This window comes from Arachis ipaensis, chromosome B9 (genome assembly GCF_059453495.1).
Source record: "Arachis ipaensis isolate K30076 ecotype BB chromosome B9, ASM5945349v1, whole genome shotgun sequence".
In the NCBI taxonomy this organism is placed as follows: domain Eukaryota; kingdom Viridiplantae; phylum Streptophyta; class Magnoliopsida; order Fabales; family Fabaceae; genus Arachis; species Arachis ipaensis.
This window is the reverse complement of record NC_142444.1, coordinates 123,438,846-123,458,894: the sequence shown is the minus strand read 5'-3', so window position 1 is coordinate 123,458,894 and position 20,049 is coordinate 123,438,846. Positions and strand designations below refer to the sequence as shown.

Here is a 20,049-nt window from a genome sequence, read left to right as displayed (position 1 = left end):
ACTATTTTTCCTACTTGCATGATTTTTTCCAAAAACAAATTTTGCTTGAAGAGATTTTAACAAGGCATGCCTACCTGCACCTTTTTACATTAAGGTATAATAAATTTCACAAACCCAGCATATCCGACTTATACATCGACTATTCTTTATTCAGACTGCAATGATTCAACAATCCATCAATCAAAATTATCTATCAATTTGATCTATACAACCAATATCTGATCTAATACGAATTCTGATATATATGTCATCAATATGACAATCAAATTCAACTAAAACCAATAACCCAAAACTAACCTATACGTCATCACAATGACAATCAAAATCAAACTTCAAATCTATCAATCAAATTATATACATTGGCCATGTATCATTATCAATCAACATTGCTATATCCATTAGTAAATTATGTTTACTATCAATAAGATAAATATCAATCCCAAAACTGATTAATCAAATTCATGAAAATATTGGTGATTACAAAACCAAGCTTATCATTCAACATCATCTGTTCACAAAAGGATGATGCCAACAAACATAGTCTAAATAAGCCACAAAACAAAAGATTATCTAAAATACAAAGATTCGTAAACCCTATTCTTCTGCCACATTTTTACTCTCTTCCTCGACAGTAGCATCATCATCTACAAGCACTCCCTTGCATACAATTTTGGTAGCATCCATTGGGAAAAAGTTTTGCTCAGGCACCAAAAACTTGACTTGAGTAACTGCTCGTTCAAAACCTTCAACAAATATATCAATTTTGGTAGCATCCATTGGGAAAAAGTCTTGCTCAGGCACCAAAAACTTGACTTGAGTAACTGCTCGCTCAAAACCTTCAACAAATATATCAAGGATCTTTGTTTCTTTGTTTTTCTCTAACTTCTTCATTTTTGTAGTAACTTCTATCACCTAATCTTTCATGTTACAAATGTTGCTTTCTTTTCTCTTTAACAACTCTAGATCTTTTTTATGAGTGCACTTCGTTGCTTTCAATTCCTCTTCCTTTCCGAGGAGCTTTTTCCTTAACTCTTCTATCATTTTACTTTTCAACTCTAGTTCATCTTAAAATCATTTGGAGTCATTCTTCTTCTCTAAAATATTTTTATGTTTCTCCTCTTGACTTCGGCCAATACTCGCCAAACAAAAACCGAGCAACTACCCAACAAAAAAGTGTGTTATAATTCAAGTTTATGGCTATTATTCACAAAGCCATACTTATACATACTTGTAGACATTGGTCGATACCAATATCACCGACTTTCTTGACTAGTGTCACATCAGATATTGACTGAAAAGCTTCATCAACTACCACCATAAAAGGAAAATTGTGATCCCACAATGAGATTTCATCACCCCATCTGAAAACCAATACAATTTTTCTTGATTACTCACAAAAACAGTTAGTTCTTCTAAAGGAATTTCTTTCATTCCACCATATAAGTCGTCATTCGCATCATCCATGGCTAAGTCTGTCGTCCTTTTTTGAAGACCATTGGTTTCTTTTTCGAGGGTGGTTGGTTAACTTTCCCCTCCCCATTTCCTCTAACAAAGTTAGACGAAGACCCTTCCACATTCTTGCTTTTGAGGCAAGCTCTTAAACTAGCAGCAGTAACACCTGGGTACTTTCCACCTACAAAAACCAAAATCGAATTCTTAAAATAGTCAAATACAATTATTTTTAAAATAAATCATATTTATCAATCTTACCAAGGTATTTCACCACGGACCCCCTGTTTTCCTCCTAGGGAAACAGTTCTGACACAGATATTAACTTATCTATTTTAATTCCTTTCAACAAAAACTCTATTATACATTCATTTCTAGTATTAATTTTTTGGACCCTAACTCATGCAGTGGCTATGAACACCAGTAAAAGGAAAAGTTTTCACTCAAATGTTCATCCAAAGAAAAGGAAAAATCTTCTTCTATGACTTTAACTTTCAAAAATATTTTTTTGAAATTTTTAAAAGAGAATTTATATAGTTCAAAAATTCCTAAATCAGGAGATCTATTTAGATTCACCCAAATCCCTTTAGCCTAGAAAAGTACAAAAAACAACTTCACCGAGGGTTTTATTTCGAGAAAATCAGTTAAAATCTCAAAATATTTTAAGAAAGTCCAACTATTTGAGTGCAGTTGAAATGGAGCACAATTTAATTGTTTTTACACATAACACTCAAAATCAGTAAAAAGTAGTTTTACTCGAAACTCTTGCAAAACACAACTATGCATATAAAAAAAATTCAAAATCATGTTTTATGTGAAAAACTTTTTCAACCCTACTGCATGATAGCAACTTCACTCAAACATCATACCCTTCTCTCACAATTTTTTATTTTTTTGTAGTTTTTGTTAATTCAGTTATCAATTATTTTCATCTTTTGGTATCAAAATGTGTATCTGGTTTGCTACCAATTTCAATATTTTTTACATACAAAATATAAAATACATCTACTAAATTTTTGTTCTATTGTATAATTTTTTTCTGTTATTTTACTCTTCAGTTATGATCAGATTAATTGTTGTATCCATTAAATCTTATCATGGACAAAAAAAAATTATTCCATAAATTCATACAAGAATTAAAATATTAAAAACAAAGAGAATTATAATTTTTTATGTCAAATATGTTACATACTTATTATTTTATTAGCTCATTATCAAAGAGATGTATACAAGTATACCATATAACAAGCATGAAATCACTGTATGTGTAGACAAAAGCAAAAAGGATTTTAACTAAAAGGCACATGAAAAACAACATATATTATAAAATTAATTAACATCACTTACAAGAAAAAATTATGAAAAACAATAAACGATTTTTCAATTGCAAAAAGTGATCACTTTAATATTATTATTGCTTCAATGCTAACCTAAATCATCACGGATACACATTTAATAATATATAAGTTCATATAATTTTTTAATATTTATCTTGTATTTTAAGATTAAACTTGTAATTTTAAAAGAGAATTAGATCCTTATTCATTAGCTCAAGTATGAAAAAGAAACTAATTCCTCTTCGTATATTTAATTTCTTAAGCATTTTTGGCTTTTTCAAAGCACAAGCTTTAGAATATTCTTAGTTTATTATGGGAAAAACAACACGTGTTTGATTTCACACCAAAAATATATAAAAAAGTTAAGAGAAAAAGAATTTTATTAGAACTTTCTTAGTTAATTACAGGCCAAACAACATGGGTTTGATTTCACGTCAAAAATATATTAAAAAAAAATTAAGAGAAAAAGAATTTGATTTTATAATATAAGGAAATGGGGATAGTTAGAAGAAAAAACATACTAGAGAAATACAAAAAGAAGAGGAAAAAAAAATACAAGTAGATAGAACATACATGATGTGTGATGGAGATGTGTCTGCACTCTGCATTGGAGTTTCTGAATGTTAGGGTGAAAGATATATAAGAACTCAAAGGGCAAAAATTGTAGGAAAAAAAATAAACAAAATTAGAAAATTTGGTGTTAATAAGGGTAATTTTAGATATTTATTATTATATAAGGTTATATTAGACTTTTAAATTTTGATTAGCACAAGTTAATTTTAAAAAGTTTTTTTAGGTATTTTTAAAAGTACCTTTAACTTTTACAAAAAAAACTGCAAGTAGAATGATGAGCGGATAATTTATACGCTTTTTGGCATTGTTTTTAGTATGTTTTTAGTAGGATCTGGTTACTTTTAGGGATGTTTTCATTAGTTTTTATGTTAAATTCACATTTCTGGACTTTACTATGAGTTTGTGTGTTTTTCTGTGATTTCAAGAGTTTCATGGTAACATGTTGAATCCTATCTGGCTGAAAAGCCATACCCAAACTCCTTTGGGATTGGTCTTCAACTAATCACCTCAATGGATGTAAATCCATTCTAAAGCTTGACTGGCTATTAAGCCATGTCTGACCCTTTGATTGGAGCTTTAGATTAAGAACATAAGATTCTTGGAATTCATATTAAAAATTTTGGAATCCTTATTTTTCTTTTTCAAAGAATTTTCGAAAAAATACAAAAAAATTAGAAAATCATAAAAATCAAAAATATTTTTTGTGTTTCTTGTTTGAGTCTTGAGTCATGTTATAAGTTTGGTGTCAATTGCATGTGCATCTTGTATTTTTTTTTGAAAATTCATGCATTCATAGTGTTCTTCATGATCTTCAAGTTGTTCTTGGTAAGTCTTCTTGTTTGATCTTTGCATTTGCATGTTTTGTGTCTTTTCTTGTTTTTCATATGCATTCTTGAATTCTTAGTGTCTAAGCATTAAAGAATTCTAAGTTTGGTGTCTTGCTTGTTTTTCTTGCATTAAAAATTTTTCAAAAATATGTTCTTGGTGTTCATCTTAACATTCATAGTGTTCTTGGTGTTCATCTTGACATTCATAGCATTCTTGCATGCATCACATGTTTTGATCTAAAATTCTCATGCATTGCATCATTTTTCTTGTTTTTCTCTCTCTTCATTAAAAATTCAAAAATAAAAAAAAATATCTTTCCCTTTTTCTCTCTCATAAATTCGAAAATTAGATTTGACCTTTTAAAAAATTTTTAAAATCTAGTTGTTTTTATGAGTCAAATCAAATTTTCAATTTAAAAATATTATCTTTTTCAAAATCTTTTTCAAAAATCAAATCTTTTTCAATTTTCTTAGTTATTTTCGAAAATTCTAAAAACATTTTTCAAAAATATTTTTCTTATTTTTATATCAAATTTTCGAAAATAACATCACCAATTAATGTTTTGATTCAAAAATTTCAAGTTTGTTACTTACTTGTTAAGAAAGTTTCAAACTTTAAGTTCTAGAATCATATCTTGTGATTTCTTGTGAATCAAGTCATTAATTGTGATTTTAAAAATCAAATCTTTTTCAAAACTAATTTCAATCATATCTTTTCAAAAATATCTTTTCTAACTTCCTAACTTCTTATCTTTTCAAAATTGATTTTCAAATTTGTTTCAACTAACTAACTAACTTTTTGTTTGTTTCTTATCTTTTTCTAAACCACCTAACTAACTCTCTCTCTCTCATTTTCGAAAATATCTTTCCCCTTTTTCAAAATCTCTTTTTAATTAACTAATTATTTTAATTTTTTATTTTAATTTTCGAAAATTACTAACCTTTTTCAAAAACTATTTTCGAAAATCACTAACTCCTTTTTCAAAAATAATTTTCGAAAATTCTCTTCTCTCTCATCTCCTTCTATTTGTTTATTCATCTACTAACATCTCTCCCTCACTCAAAAAAAAAAAAGGATCTCTATTATTATTATTTTTCTGTGCCCTCTTCTTTGTCATATGAGCAAGAGCAAGGACAAGAATATTCTTGTTGAAACAGATCCAGAACCTGAAAGGACTCTGAAGAAAAAACTAAGAGAAGCTGAATTACAACAAACCAGCAAGCACCTTTCAGAAATTTTCAAACAGGAAGAGGAGATGGCAGCAGAAAATAATAATAATGCAAGGAGAATGCTTGGTGACTTTACTGCATCTAATTCCAATTTACATGGAAGAAGCATCTCTATCTACCATTGGAGCAAACAATTTTGAGCTGAAACCTCAGCTAGTTTCTCTAATGCAGCAGAACTGCAAGTTTCACGGACTTCCATCTGAAGATCCTTTTCAGTTCTTAACTGAATTCTTGCAGATCTGTGATACTGTTAAGACTAATGGAGTAGATCCTGAAGTCTACAGGCTCATGCTTTTTCCTTTTGCTGTAAGAGACAGAGCTAAAATATGGTTGGACTCTCAACCCAAAGACAGCCTGAACTCTTGGGATAAGCTGGTCACGGCTTTCTTAGCCAAGTTCTTTCCTCCTCAAAAGCTGAGCAAGCTTAGAGTGGATGTTCAAACCTTCAAACAAAAAGATGGTGAATCCCTCTACGAAGCTTGGGAAAGATACAAGCAGCTGACCAAAAAGTGTCCTTCTGACATGCTTTCAGAATGGACCATCTTGGATATATTCTATGATGGTCTGTCTTAGTTATCAAAGATGTCATTGGATACTTCTGCAGGTGGATCCATTCACCTAAAGAAAACGCCTGCAGAAGCTCAAGAACTCATTGACATGGTTGCTAATAACCAGTTCATGTACACTTCTGAGAGGAATCCTGTGAATAATGGGACGCCTATGAAGAAGGGAGTTCTTGAAATTGATACTCTGAATGCCATATTGGCTCAGAATAAAATATTGACTCAGCAAGTCAATATGATTTCTCAGAGTCTGAATGGAATGCAAGCTGCATCCAACAGTACTCAAGAGGCTTCTCCTGAAGAAGAAGCTTATGATCCTGAGAACCCTGCAATAGCAGAGGTAAATTACATGGGTGAACCTTATGGAAACACCTATAATCCATCATGGAGAAATCATCCAAATTTCTCATGGAAGGATCAAAAGCCTCAACAAGGCTTTAATAATGGTGGAAGAAACAGGTTTAGCAATAGCAAGCCTTTTCCATCATCCACTCAGCAACAGACAGAGAATTCTGAGCAGAATCCATCTAGCTTAGCAAATTTAGTCTCTGATCTATCTAAGGCCACTGTGAGTTTCATGAATGAAACAAGGTCTTCCATTAGAAATTTGGAAGCACAAGTGGGCCAGCTGAGTAAAAGGATCACTGAAATCCCTCCTAGTACTCTCCCAAGCAATACAGAAGAGAATCCAAAAGGAGAGTGCAAGGCCATTGACATAACCAAAATGGCCGAACCCAATGAGGGAGAGGAGGACGTGAATCCCAAGGAGGAAGACCTCCTGGGACGCCCAGTGATCAATAAGGAGTTTCCCTCTGAGGAACCAAAGGAGTCTGAGGCTCATCTAGACACCATAGAGATTCCATTGAACCTCCTTATGCCATTCATGAGCTCTGATGAGTATTCCTCTTCTGAAGAGAATGAGGATGTTACTGAAGAGCAAACTGCCAAGTTTCTTGGTGCAATCATGAAGCTGAATGCCAAATTATTTGGTATTGAAACTTGGAAAGATGAACCTCCCTTGTTCATCAATGAACTAAGTGATTTGGATCAACTGACATTGCCTCAGAAGAGACAGGATCCTGGAAAGTTCATAATACCTTGTACCATAGGCACCATGATCTTTAAGGCTCTGTGTGACCTTGGTTCAGGAATAAACCCCATGCCCCTCTCTGTAATAGAGAAACTGGGAATCTATGGGGTGCAAGCTACTAAAATCTCATTAGAGATGGCAGACAATTCAAGAAAACAGGCTTATGGACAAGTAGAGGACGTGTTAGTAAAGGTTGAAGGCCTTTACATCCCTGCTGATTTCATAGTCCTGGATACTGGAAAGGAAGAGGATGAATCCATCATCCTAGGAAGACCTTTCCTAGCCACAGCAAGAGTTGTGATTGATGTGGACAGAGGAGAATTAATCCTTCAATTGAATGAGGACAACCTTGTGTTTACAACTCAAGGATCTCTCTCTGCATCCATGGAGAGGAAGCAGAAAAAGCTTCTCTCAAAGCAGAGTCAAACAAAGCCCCCACAGTTAAACTCTAAGTTTGGTGTTGGAAGGCCACAACTAAACTCTAAGTTTGGTGTTGAACTCCCATATCCAAACTCTAAGTTTGGTGTTGGAGAGTCTCAACAATGCTCTGAACATCTGTGAGGCTCCATGAGAGCCCACTGTCAAGCTATTGACATTAAAGAAGCGCTTGTTGGGAGGCAACCCAATTTTTATTTATCTAACAATATTTTTCTTAGTTATATGTCTTTATAGGTTCATGATCATGTGGAGTCACAAAATAAATATAGAAATTGAAAACGGAATCAAAAACAGCAGAAGAAAAATTACACCCTGGAGGAAGCACCTGCCTGGCATTCAACGCCAGAACAGAGCATGGTTCTGGCGCTGAACGCCCAAAATGGGCAGTGTCTGGGCGCTGAATGCCCAAAATGGGCATTATTTGGGCGCTGAACGCCAGAAATGCGCCCTGGAGAGGAGCTGGCGCTGAACGCCCAGAACAAGCATGGTTCTGGCGTTCAACGCCAGAAATGGGCAACAAATGGGTGTTGAACGCCCAAAATGGGCACCAATCTGGCGCTGAACGCCCAGAGTTGTGTGCAAGGGCATTTTACATGCCTAATTTGGTGCAAGGTTGTAAATCCTTGAACACCTCAGGATCTGTGGACCCCACAGGATCCCCACCTACCTCCACTCACTTCTTCTCACCCCTCTTTCACACAATCCCATAAACACTCTTCCCCAAAACCCTTCACCAATCACCTCAATCCCTCTTCCCCATCACCTCTTCACCACTCACATCCATCCACTCTTCCCCATAAACCTACCTCATAAACTCCACCTACCTTCAAAATTCAAAATCAATTTCCCACCCAAACCCACCCTACATGGCCGAAACACAACCCCTTCTCCCTCTCCTCCATTTTTTCTTCTTCTTCATCTATTCTTTCTTCTCTTGCTCGAGGGTGAGCAAAATTCTAAGTTTGGTGTGGTAAAAGCATAAGCTTTTTGTTTTTCCATTACCATTGATGGCACCTAAGACCGGAGAATCCTCTAGAAAGGGGAAAGGGAAGACAAAAGCTTCCACATCCGAGTCACGGGAGATGGAAAGATTCATCTCCAAAGCTCATCAAGACCACTTCTATGATGTTGTGGCCAAGAAGAAGGTGATCCCTGAGGTCCCTTTCAAACTCAAAAGAAATGAGTATCCGGAGATCCGACATGAAATTCAAAGAAGAGGTTGGGAAGTTCTAACAAATCCCATCCAACAAGTCGGCATCCTAATGGTTCAAGAGTTCTATGCCAATGCATGGATCACCAAGAACCATGATCAAAGTAAGAACCCGGATCCAAAGAACTATGTTACAATGGTTCGGGGGAAATACTTAGATTTTAGTCCAAAAAATGTGAGGTTGGCGTTCAACTTGCCAAACATGGAAGAGAACGCACGCCCCTACACAAGGAGAGTCAACTTTGATCAAAGGTTGGACCAAGTCCTTATGGACATATGTGTAGAAGGAGCTCAATGGAAGATTGACTCCAAAGGCAAGCCGGTTCAACTAAGAAGATTGGACCTCAAGCCTGTAGCTAAAGGATGGTTGGAGTTCATTCAATGCTCAATCATTCCCACTAGCAACCGGTCTGAAGTTACTATAGACCGGGCCATCATGATCCATAGCATCATGATTGGAGAAGAGGTGGAAGTTCATGAGATTATACCTCAAGAACTCTACAAGGTGGCTGACAAGTCCTCCACTATGGCAAGGTTAGCCTTTCCTCACCTCATTTGCCACCTATGCAATTCGGCTGGGATTGACATAGAGGGAGATATCCTCATTAAAGAGGACAAGCCCATCACTAAGAAAAAGATGGAGCAAGCAAGAGAGCCCATTCATGGAGCTCAAGAGGCGCATGAAGCTCATCACCATGAGATCCCGGAGATGCCTCAAATGCACTTTCCTCCACAAAACTATTGGGAGCAAATCAACACCTCCCTAGGAGAATTAAGTTCCAATATGGGACAACTAAGGGTGGAACATCAAGAGCACTCCATCATCCTTCATGAAATAAGAGAAGATCAAAAAGCAATGAGGGAGGAGCAACAAAAACAAGGAAGAGACATAGAAGAGCTCAAGGACATCATTGGTTCCTCAAGAAGGAAACGCCACCATCACTAAGGTGGATTCATTCCTTGTTCTTATTTCTTCTGTTTTTCGTTTTCTATGTTATGTGCTTATCTATGTTTGTGTCTTCATTACATGATCATTAGTAGTTAGTAACTATGTCTTAAAGTTATGAATGTCCTATGAATCCATCACCTCTCTTAAATGAAAAATGTTTTAATTCAAAAGAACAAGAAGTACATGAGTTTCGAATTTATCCTTGAACTTAGTTTAATTATATTGATGTGGTGACAATGCTTCTTGTTTTCTGAATGTATGTTTGAACAGTGCATATGTCTTTTGAAGTTGTTGTTTAAGAATGTTAAATATGTTGGCTCTTGAAAGAATGATGACTAGGAGACATGTTATTTGATAATCTGAAAAATCATAAAAATGATTCTTGAAGCAAGAAAAAGCAGCAAAGAACAAAGCTTGCAGAAAAAAAAAATAAAAATAAAATAGGCGAAAAAAATAGAAAAAAAGAAAAAGAAAAAGCAAGCAGAAAAAGCCAAAAGCTCTTAAAACCAAGAGGCAAGAGCAAAAAGCCAATAACCCTTAAAACCAAAAGGCAAGGGAAAATAAAAAGGATCCCAAGGCTTTGAGCATCAGTGGATAGGAGGGCCTAAAGGAATAAAATCCTGGTCTAAGCGGCTAAACCAAGCTGTCCCTAACCATGTGCTTGTGGCGTGAAGGTGTCAAGTGAAAACTTGAGACTGAGCGGTTAAAGTCAAGGTCCAAAGCAAAAAAAGAGTGTGCTTAAGAACCCTGGACACCTCTAATTGGGGACTTTAGCAAAGCTGAGTCACAATCTGAAAAGGTTCACCCAATTATGTGTCTGTGGCATTTATGTATCCGGTGGTAATACTGGAAAACAAAGTGCTTAGGGCCATGGCCAAGACTCATAAAATAGCTGTGTTCAAGAATCATCATACTAAACTAGGAGAATCAATAACACTATCTGAACTCTAAGTTCCTATAGATGCCAATCATTCTGAACCTCAATGGATAAAGTGAGATGCCAAAACTATTCAAGAGGCAAAAAGCTATAAGTCCCGCTCTTTTGATTGGAGCTATGTTTCATTGATAGTTTGGAATTTATAGTATATTCTCTTCTTTTTACCCTATTTAATTTTCAGTTGCTTGGGGACAAGCAACAATTTAAGTTTGGTGTTGTGATGAGCGGATAATTTATACGCTTTTTGGCATTGTTTTTAGTAGGATCTAGTTACTTTTAGGGATGTTTTCATTAGTTTTTATGTTAAATTCACATTTCTGGACTTTACTATGAGTTTGTGTGTTTTTCTGTGATTTCAGATATTTTCTGACTGAAATTGAGAGACTTGAGCAAAAATCAGATTCAGAGGTTGAAGAAGGACTGCTGATGCTGTTGGATTCTGACCTCCCTACACTCAAAGTGGATTTTCTGGAGCTACAGAACTCGAAATGGCACGCTTCCAATTGCGTTGGAAAGTATACATCCAGGGCTTTCCAGAAATATATAATAGTTCATACTTTGGCCAAGAATAGACGACGCAAACTGGCGTTCAACGCCAGCTCTCTGCCCAATTCTGGCGTCCAGCGCCAGAAAAGGATCCAAAACCAGAGTTGAACGCCCAAACTGGCACAAATGCTGGCGTTCAACTCCAAGAAGGACCTCTACACGTGCAACACTCAAGCTCAGCCCAAGCACACACCAAGTGGGCCCCGGAAGTGGTTTTATGCATCAATTACTTATTTCTGTAAACCCTAGTGACTAGTTTATTATAAATAGGACCTTTTACTATCGTATTAGACATCTTTGGATCATCTTTGGACACCTGGTTCTTAGATCAGAGGGGCTGGCCATTCGGCCATGCCTGGACCTTTCACTTATGTATTTTTAACGGTAGAGTTTCTGTACTCCATAGATTAAGGTGTGGAGCTCTGCTGTTCCTCAAAGATTAATGCAAAGTACTACTGTTTTCTATTCAATTCATCTTATTTTGCTTCTAAGATATTCATTCGCACTTCAACTTGAATGTGATGAACGTGACAATCATCATCATTCCCTATGAACGCTTGCCTGACAACCACTTCCGTTCTACTTTCGATTGAATGAGTGTCTCTTAGATCTCTTAATCAGAATCTTCGTGGTATAAGCTAGATTGATGGTGGCATTCAAGAGAATCCGGAAAGTCTAAACCTTGTCTGTGGTATTCCAAGTAGGATTCAATGATTGAATGACTGTGACGAGCTTCAAACTCGCGATTGCTGGGCGTAGTGACAGACGCAAAAGGATAGTAAATCCTATTCCAGTATGATCGAGAACCGACAGATGAATAGCCGTGCCGTGATAGGGTGCGTTGACCATGTTCACTGAGAGGATAGGATGTAACCATTGACAAGGGTGATGCCTCCAGACGATTAGCCGTGCCGTGACAGGGCATTTGGATCATTTTCCCGAGAGAAGACCGAAAGTAGCCATTGACAATGGTGATGCATTACATAAAGCCAGCCATGGAAAGGAGTAAGACTGATTGGATGAAGATAGCAGGAAAGCAGAGGTTCAGAGGAATGAAAGCATCTCTATTCGCTTATCTGAAATTCTCACCAATGATTTAAATAAGTATTTCTATTCCTATTTTATTAATTATTTTCGAAAACCCCATTACTATTTTATATCTGCCTGACTGAGATTTACAAGGTGACCATAGCTTGCTTCATACCAACAATCTCCGTGGGATTCGACCCTTACTCACGTAAGGTATTACTTGGACGACCCAGTGCACTTGCTGGTTAGTTGTGCGAAGTTGTGAACCATGGTATTGGCATCATATTTTTGGCGCCATTACCAGGAAAAGAAAGAGCGATGAATTTTACATAATCAAAGTGTAATCACAATTTCTGCGCACCATAGAAGCACATGAGCTTTTTAATTTACCAAATACAAAGCGAAGTGCTTGTATTTTTGAAAAATTTTTAATTTATTTCTTCAAAAAATTTTACTAAACTAAGCATAAATGTATGCGACTAAACTAGAAATTAATAAATAAATATGATTGTTACTGTTTTGTTGATATTATTGACTTTAATGTATCCATCCACACAATATGAAACTGTGTTTGTTTATAAATACAAGACACCGAAATATAAATACAAAGATATATAATTATATTTAATTGATAAAATATGGACAAAAATATTGTGTTTTAAGACACTGAATTAATGTATATTATATCCTTCTTATTATGAAAGATACAAAGACATAGAGACATAACTTATTTTTTTTTATCTTTTTTATGTAAAATATCATTTTTGTCCTTGACATTTGAGATAAGTTTTATTTGTGTCCCTAATGTTTAAATTGTCCTATTTATATCCTTAACATTTGAAAATGTCTTTAATATTATTCTACCGTCAATTACACTAATGAACTGTGATGAACTTGCTACATGGACGCTAGTGTCCAATATGGCAAACCACCCCCTTCTTATCGCTAGTGAATATTCTGAAAAAAATAAATATATAATAAAAACAAATAGTTAAAAAGGATAGAGAATCCTAAATTGTAAAACCTTTTCCTACTTCTATCTCTTTTCTACATTTTCTCCTCTCTTCTTTTGGTTGTTAATTCCATGGGTTTGCAGGGCTCCCAAGGTACATGTAGTAGTAGCCAGCAGGTCGAAGCCACAACCAGGCCCGTCGAAGGAGAACATGTTATTGTGGTGAGAAACTCGTGCTTGCAACTTCATCCACTGCAGAGAATCTTGGACAGAGATTCTAAAACTGTGTTAATTATGGGGTAAGTACAAAATGTTGTCTTTCTATTGATAGTTATAACTTGAAGATATTTGCTTATGTGATTGGCTTGTATTCTTTTTTTTTTTTGGATTAGATTGGGATAAAACGTGGGTACTTTGTTTGGGCATAGTTAGAGATGACCCAAGAGTTGCAAAAATGAAAAGAAAAGTCACAACTTTAAAAGGCAAATTGGAAATGGTTCATCTAGTTTTTAAAAGGTAAATTGGAAATGGTTCATCTAGTTCATCAATGGTTAAGTGTAATTTGTGCCTTCAATTTATATCTTTGCAATACATTAGTTTTATAATTATTTTGACATATAGAAAAATGACAACAGTTCTGTAATAGAACATAACATAATACTTTGCTCATTAAGCATAATGTTGCAACAATTCAAAAACAAGTACAAATACAATAATCTGATTAGGATTGTGGCATTAAGGTCTTAGCCAAATACATTGAGTAAATGATCAAATTAGTTCTTGAAAGATCATTCATTCTCCAAATTAATCTCTGAAAGATTTTTTAATCAAATTCGTCCTTTAAAGATTTTAAATTAGTCATATTAGTCCTTTCATCATTTCCATTACTAACGGTGTTAGAGTTTATTGATGTGGTATGTTAAGTAATATCACAACACACACCTAGTAATCTTAATTGACTATTAATATGATTAGTTTATGAAATCGGATCAAATTAACTCCCAAATTAAGGGATTCCAATGTCAATTAGATTTTGATTTAATCTAATTTCATAAACTTATTATGTTAATAGTCAATTAATACTCCTAAGTGTGTGTTGTGGTACCACATTAGTAAATTTTGACACTATCAACAAAGAAAGTGATGGAAGGACCAACATAATTAACTTACAATCTTTGAAGGATGAATTTAATTAAAAAAATTTTGAGGACCAATTTAAAAAATGAGTGATTTTTCAAGGACAAATTTGACCATTTACTCTGCATAATATTGTATATGAAGTAGTAGCTTCACCAATAAAAGACTTAAATCAAGAAACCTAATTTGTGATTCAAAACAAAAAGCAAAAGGCATCCAATCTGCAGAATAATGTAACTGAACTAGTAGCTTTACTCCATTTTCTTCCATGCTTTGGGAGATGTTTTGGCCATGAATTGAGAGAAGGTCACTATCTTCATTGGACTTGGCAGCACCCTAGGTATAGTTGCACCCTAGGCATAGTTTGTGACTGCTGGTACTCATAGTATTCATAGGTGACTTTTTCTTTGGATGTGTAGTTGGCCCTTTTTTATTCCCCACCTTGTTGCTGCCTTGTTGAGATCCTTTATAAGACGCAACTTTTGAAGTAAGTCTTAAAGTAGTTCTACTCTCCTTGATGTGCCCTTTGAAGTAGATCCAACCACATTCTTTTCCTGTGCACCATTGATATGTATTATTAATATAACTTTAAATCAGTCAATAAAAAAAGTTAATAGATGTTGCACTCTTTGACCAATAGTACCATCAACTTTCTCACATCAGACTCAATAGTACCATTAACTTTCTCATATGATTCTTTACTTTTTGACTCAGCATGTTGCACTTTACTTGATCCAGCATTGTCCTATCTAAGCTAGGCCCAACAGCATGGCCTTTATACATAACAACTAGGCCAGGTCCAACTATATCATCTATTTTTGTTGTTGGAGTATTCCTACACAAGTGACATCCTCTCTATTTCTTGGACTTCACTTGTCTAGTGAACAACATAAAGCTCAACCATATCCTCCTTCACACCAATATTTGCCATGTCCATTGCATCCTTGTTATTTCTCAACATCCTCAAACTTTTCTCTGTCCCAACCTTTAATGATTTATACCACATGACAGCAATGCCATTCTTCAAATAATCTTGTTTGCTGACTATTTCATACACCTCGATTAGGCTCCACTCATCCTCATTATAATAGTCCACAATAGTACTCTCTCTACCCAAATACCTCAGAAGCCCTCCTTCAAGACCAAATCTTCCTTGATGAAAAACTTTCACGCTAAAATAACTCATGTCTTCAGCTAAACCCCTGTTGGATGTATCAACCATCATTAGAGAAAGGGAATAAATGAGTAAGCTAAGCATAACAGTTTACAACCTCCAAAATCCAACATCGTTAACAGATTCAAATAAAAAACAAATTAGCCCTAATTAGTAATCACACTAAATATATCTTAAACTCAAACAAGATCAATCAACAGTTACCATTTTTCATAGCATGCATTATTAAGTACAAAATGAACATGAAAAAAAATTCTACATACCGTTTGACTCTGGGTGATTTCAATAGCTTTTGAAGATCGAGACGCAGCAATTCTCTCATTCACAAACAAGATTGATCCACAATATATCTTAAAAATGCAAGCTCTCACTGAGATAAAGTTCGAAGAAGAAAAATGGTGGTAGGGTTCATAGAGTTTGGAGAATGGAACTTTACATTCTTTTTTCTTCTAACTGAGATGTTTCGTATAGCGAAAGAAAGAAACATTAGGTGCGAAGGGATACACGTATAGATACTCACATTTGGAGTTACCAATGTTATTGTCCACTTAGGCAAGTCTGTCGCTGATCCATTAGTGTAATTGACGATATGATAACATTGAAGATAATTTCAAATGTTAGAGACACAAATAGGACGATTTAAATGTTATAGACACAAATAGGACTTACCTCAAATGTTAGGGACAAAAATGATACTTTATTCTTTTTCTTTTTATTGTCACTATTAATATTTTATAATTATATTTTTTACTATTCTATTTTTTTCTAAATTTTACGTGAAAGAAAAAATGTAAATAAATTAAACTTTTTATTATTTGTTCTATTTTATATTCAGTTTATCATTAAATAAAATATAGAAATATTAATTTTTATATTTCTATCTTTTGTATTGTATTATCTGTAAACCCCGGTTAAATTAGTAGATAATTAGTCAATAAATTAGTTTTTAATAAGGAGGATTAGAAATGTGAATATTATATTAAATTAGGGTAGAGCTCATCGAAACGAGAATTTTGACACTAATTTCGAAGAAAACGGTCCAAAATTAGACCGAAAAACCGAACTGGTTGAACCGGACCCAAACCGGGCTGTCAGTCCAACCAGACCAGCCCTTTTAAATGAACCCAACCTTTGTCTTCTTCCCATTTTTGAAACAACGAAGCTTTCAGCTTCTAGGGAGAGGAGAAACGAGAAAAGCTCCTAACCCTTACGTTACTTTCTAAATCCCATAACTTCTCCGTCCGAGCTCCGATTGCCGCACCGTTTGCGGCCACGCGTTCACCGCGTCGAGCTCTACATTTTTACCAGAACAATTTCATAGGTAACATGTTATTTTACACTCAGCCTTCATTTCCCCCAATTTTCAAATTTGAGAAGGAATATTGAATTTCTTTAATTTTTGATGTTTTAGGATCCAATTAGCTTGAGAAAAACGTCCACTCTTGCTTATGTGAAGCTTGGGTAAGGTGAGGATACGATAATTCTATTTTATTTTTATTGGATTTGAGGTTTGAGTATTAAATTGGATATATATATATATATATATGTGTGTGTGTGTGTGTGTGTGTGTGTGTGTGTGTGTGTTATGAATGTGTATTAGGTTGTGAATAAATAATTGGAGCTTGAAATTGTGAATACTGGAACTTGGAGGAAGCGAATTAGTTGAGGTTTTGAGGGCTGTGTTCTTTTAGAAAAATTGTCTTGGAATAATACTTAGAAATTGGCTAAGGTATGGTTTAGGTTTCTTGCATTTAATATATAATGTTCTGTGAAAACTTAGGCTAGATGACCATAGGATAAGTTGGAATGCAGGTGTATGTTTAATGTTTAGTAATTTGTCGATGAATATATTTGGTTGAAGTTTATTGGATAATTAGTTATTAATTTTGGATGGTGAATGTTGTTATGTTAATTTGGAGATAATTATGGTTGAATGTTATTGTTGATGAACATGGTTGATTTGGTGCTTGTTGATTAACTAATGATTTGGTGAATTATTGATTTGAGGTATAATTATTGTAGAGGTTGTTGTGATAATGAGGTATTTTGTGTTAGAAGCCTAGGATTAGTGAACTATGATCCTTAGTTGAATTTTGGTTGTTGGATTTGAATATTGTAAGAGTATAATTGTTGATCTGAGGTAGATTTATTGTGGTGACTATTATGATGATGAGGAAGGGTATGTTGAATTGAAAAGAAAGCAGGTTTGGACCCGAAAAGGGTGGCAAAGTCCAAGTTTTAGAGGAGATGCTGCCGAAATTTTATAAAAATTAGAGATTTTGTTTATATGATTATTTAAAAAGATTTAGATTCAAAGGTTATATGGTTTGATTTAGAGTTATTAAGAAAATGAGCATTTTTTAAGTTTGATTCATTTAGAAAAAAATGAATTATGTTTTGAATTGGAACTATTGATGGACGAAATGAGAGGTGTGATAATGAAGGATAAGGATTGAATATGATTGACGTATAATGATGAATGAGATGCGATTGAGAATGATGTGGATATTGATGAATTATAATTGAATTATTTATATGGCTTATGAATTTGAATAATCTGGGATACGAGATTCCCTGGATCAAGTGCCGTGGCTTGCCACCACGTGTACCAGATTGAAAACTCGATACTCTGTTGACCCTACGACTTAAGTGTGACCGGGCACTATATAAATTCCCGGGAATGTTGCCCCCATTGAGCAATATTGATTATTTGAGAAAAAGCTATGCATAGACTCTTGGGAATGCACATCGGGGGGACAGTCTAAGGACAATTCAGACTTGTCGGGTTGGCTGGATAACCGACAGATGAGTCTCATCAGCCATAGGACAGGCATGCATCATATGCATATTACTTGAATTACTTGCTTGTGCTTTAATTGGGTGTGCCTATATGTACTTGCCATGCTAAATGTGTATTTGTTACCTGTAGTCATTGTAACCTTCTTGTGTTTGCCTTTATCTGTCTATTTGTCTGTGAAAATGCGTGATGGAGTTGGAAGTATGGAGGAATAGCAGTATGGGACTTAGATTTAAGGTTAAGTTAAGTTAGGTTTAAATGCCTTTAGAAAACCACTTTTTATGGCTCCTATTTAACACTTTAAGCTCTATAATCTGAGTGTCGGTGTTCTAGGATTGCCTCTGGCATTCCCATGACCTTATATATTATGTGTGTGACACCTTTACCATACTGAGAACCTCCGATTTTTATTCCATACTATGTTGTTGTTTTTCAGATGTAGGTCGAGAGGCATCTCGTTAGGCGTCTGGACCCTTGAAGCGAAGTGGTTACTGGGCTATTTTGTTGTACAGTGATGTATATATATGTACCTAGCTTTCTCTCCGCATAATTTGTTCTTTTTGATCCTCTTAGAGGTTTATGGAGAGGCAGGATTGTGTATATGTACTTTTGGGTTTTGGGATATGTATGTATATATATATATGTGTAAATATTCTCCGGCCAGTGTTGACTTTGCAGGCTGAGTTAGGAGCTTGTTATTTTGTTTCTTTGGCACTCTATTTCTATTTCTATTATCTTATGTTTAATAATTATGATTTTCTTAGCACGTAAGTTAACTCGTACCTTGAGTGTTGCGCTTTTATTTCGCGATTTTTATTTCCTCTATTCTTCAAGGCTCCTAGCATATTATAATTCTTCTGCTATTATATATATACTCATTTTATTTTAGAGGTCGTAATACCACACCACCTCTGTTTTACGACTTAAGCGTAAAGTTTAGTGTGGTAGGGTGTTAAATTATCAATATTCTATCTTATTCTATTTTTAAAGTCGAACGCACCTGTACAAATCAGAATAAAAATTGAGCATGCGTATGTATTACTTGTTGCATGTTGATATGAATAAATATGAGAAGCGGCACCACAATCTACTCAGTACTCGCTTAGATTGTGTGGTTTATTTGATAGATCAAATTATTTATTTAAATAATTGTTAGCACAAAAGTTCGACGTAGCACAAAAGTTTGACGCAACATAATTGTTAACAACACAAAGGTGTTTTGGTCGACAAGAGTTATCTAGAGACGAAAAGGAGAATTTTAGGCATAGTTATCAAAACCGAACCGGTAATCAACCCGGTCATATGACCGGGTCACTGGGTCACTGGTTCAACCGGTGGGTCACTGATTCACCCGGTTAACCCGGTCATAACTAAAAAAAATAAAATTTTATAAATAATTTAAAATGATGTCTTAAAATTTAAAATATAAGTCTTTACAAACATTAATAATTCAATATTAAACATAACTAATGATCCAAAAAAGATAATAAATTAATCTCTAAATACAAATATCTTTTCAATTAAAAATCTACCACAACCTTATGCAATATTTATGACATGTGAGGGATTGGTGTAGATCTGTTCCAAACAATTATTCAGCATTTCCATGAACACAATCCCCTTCCTTTAAGTGTCATGTGAGGCAGCCAGGCACGTCTCAATTCTCGCAGAATGGTATGGCACGTACCCGTCCTGGAAATAGCATTACCAGTTAACAGCAAACTGACTTAATCCTAAAGTAAAAGCAAACTATCACGCATATTCTTAAAATTATTATGTGCCTCTATCCAGACAACCTAAGTTTTTCAGGA

At 34.8% G+C, this 20,049-nt stretch overlaps 1 non-coding gene across 1 annotated transcript; it reads right to left on the bottom strand.

The window, feature by feature from the left end:
- Nucleotides 1–5,836: 5,836 nt before the first annotated feature.
- LOC148546181 (small nucleolar RNA R71) lies at nt 5,837–5,944 on the bottom strand. Its single transcript, XR_015901743.1, has one exon. It is a non-coding gene; the product is annotated as a small nucleolar RNA R71 (small nucleolar RNA).
- Between the last annotated feature and the right edge of the window lie 14,105 nt (nt 5,945–20,049).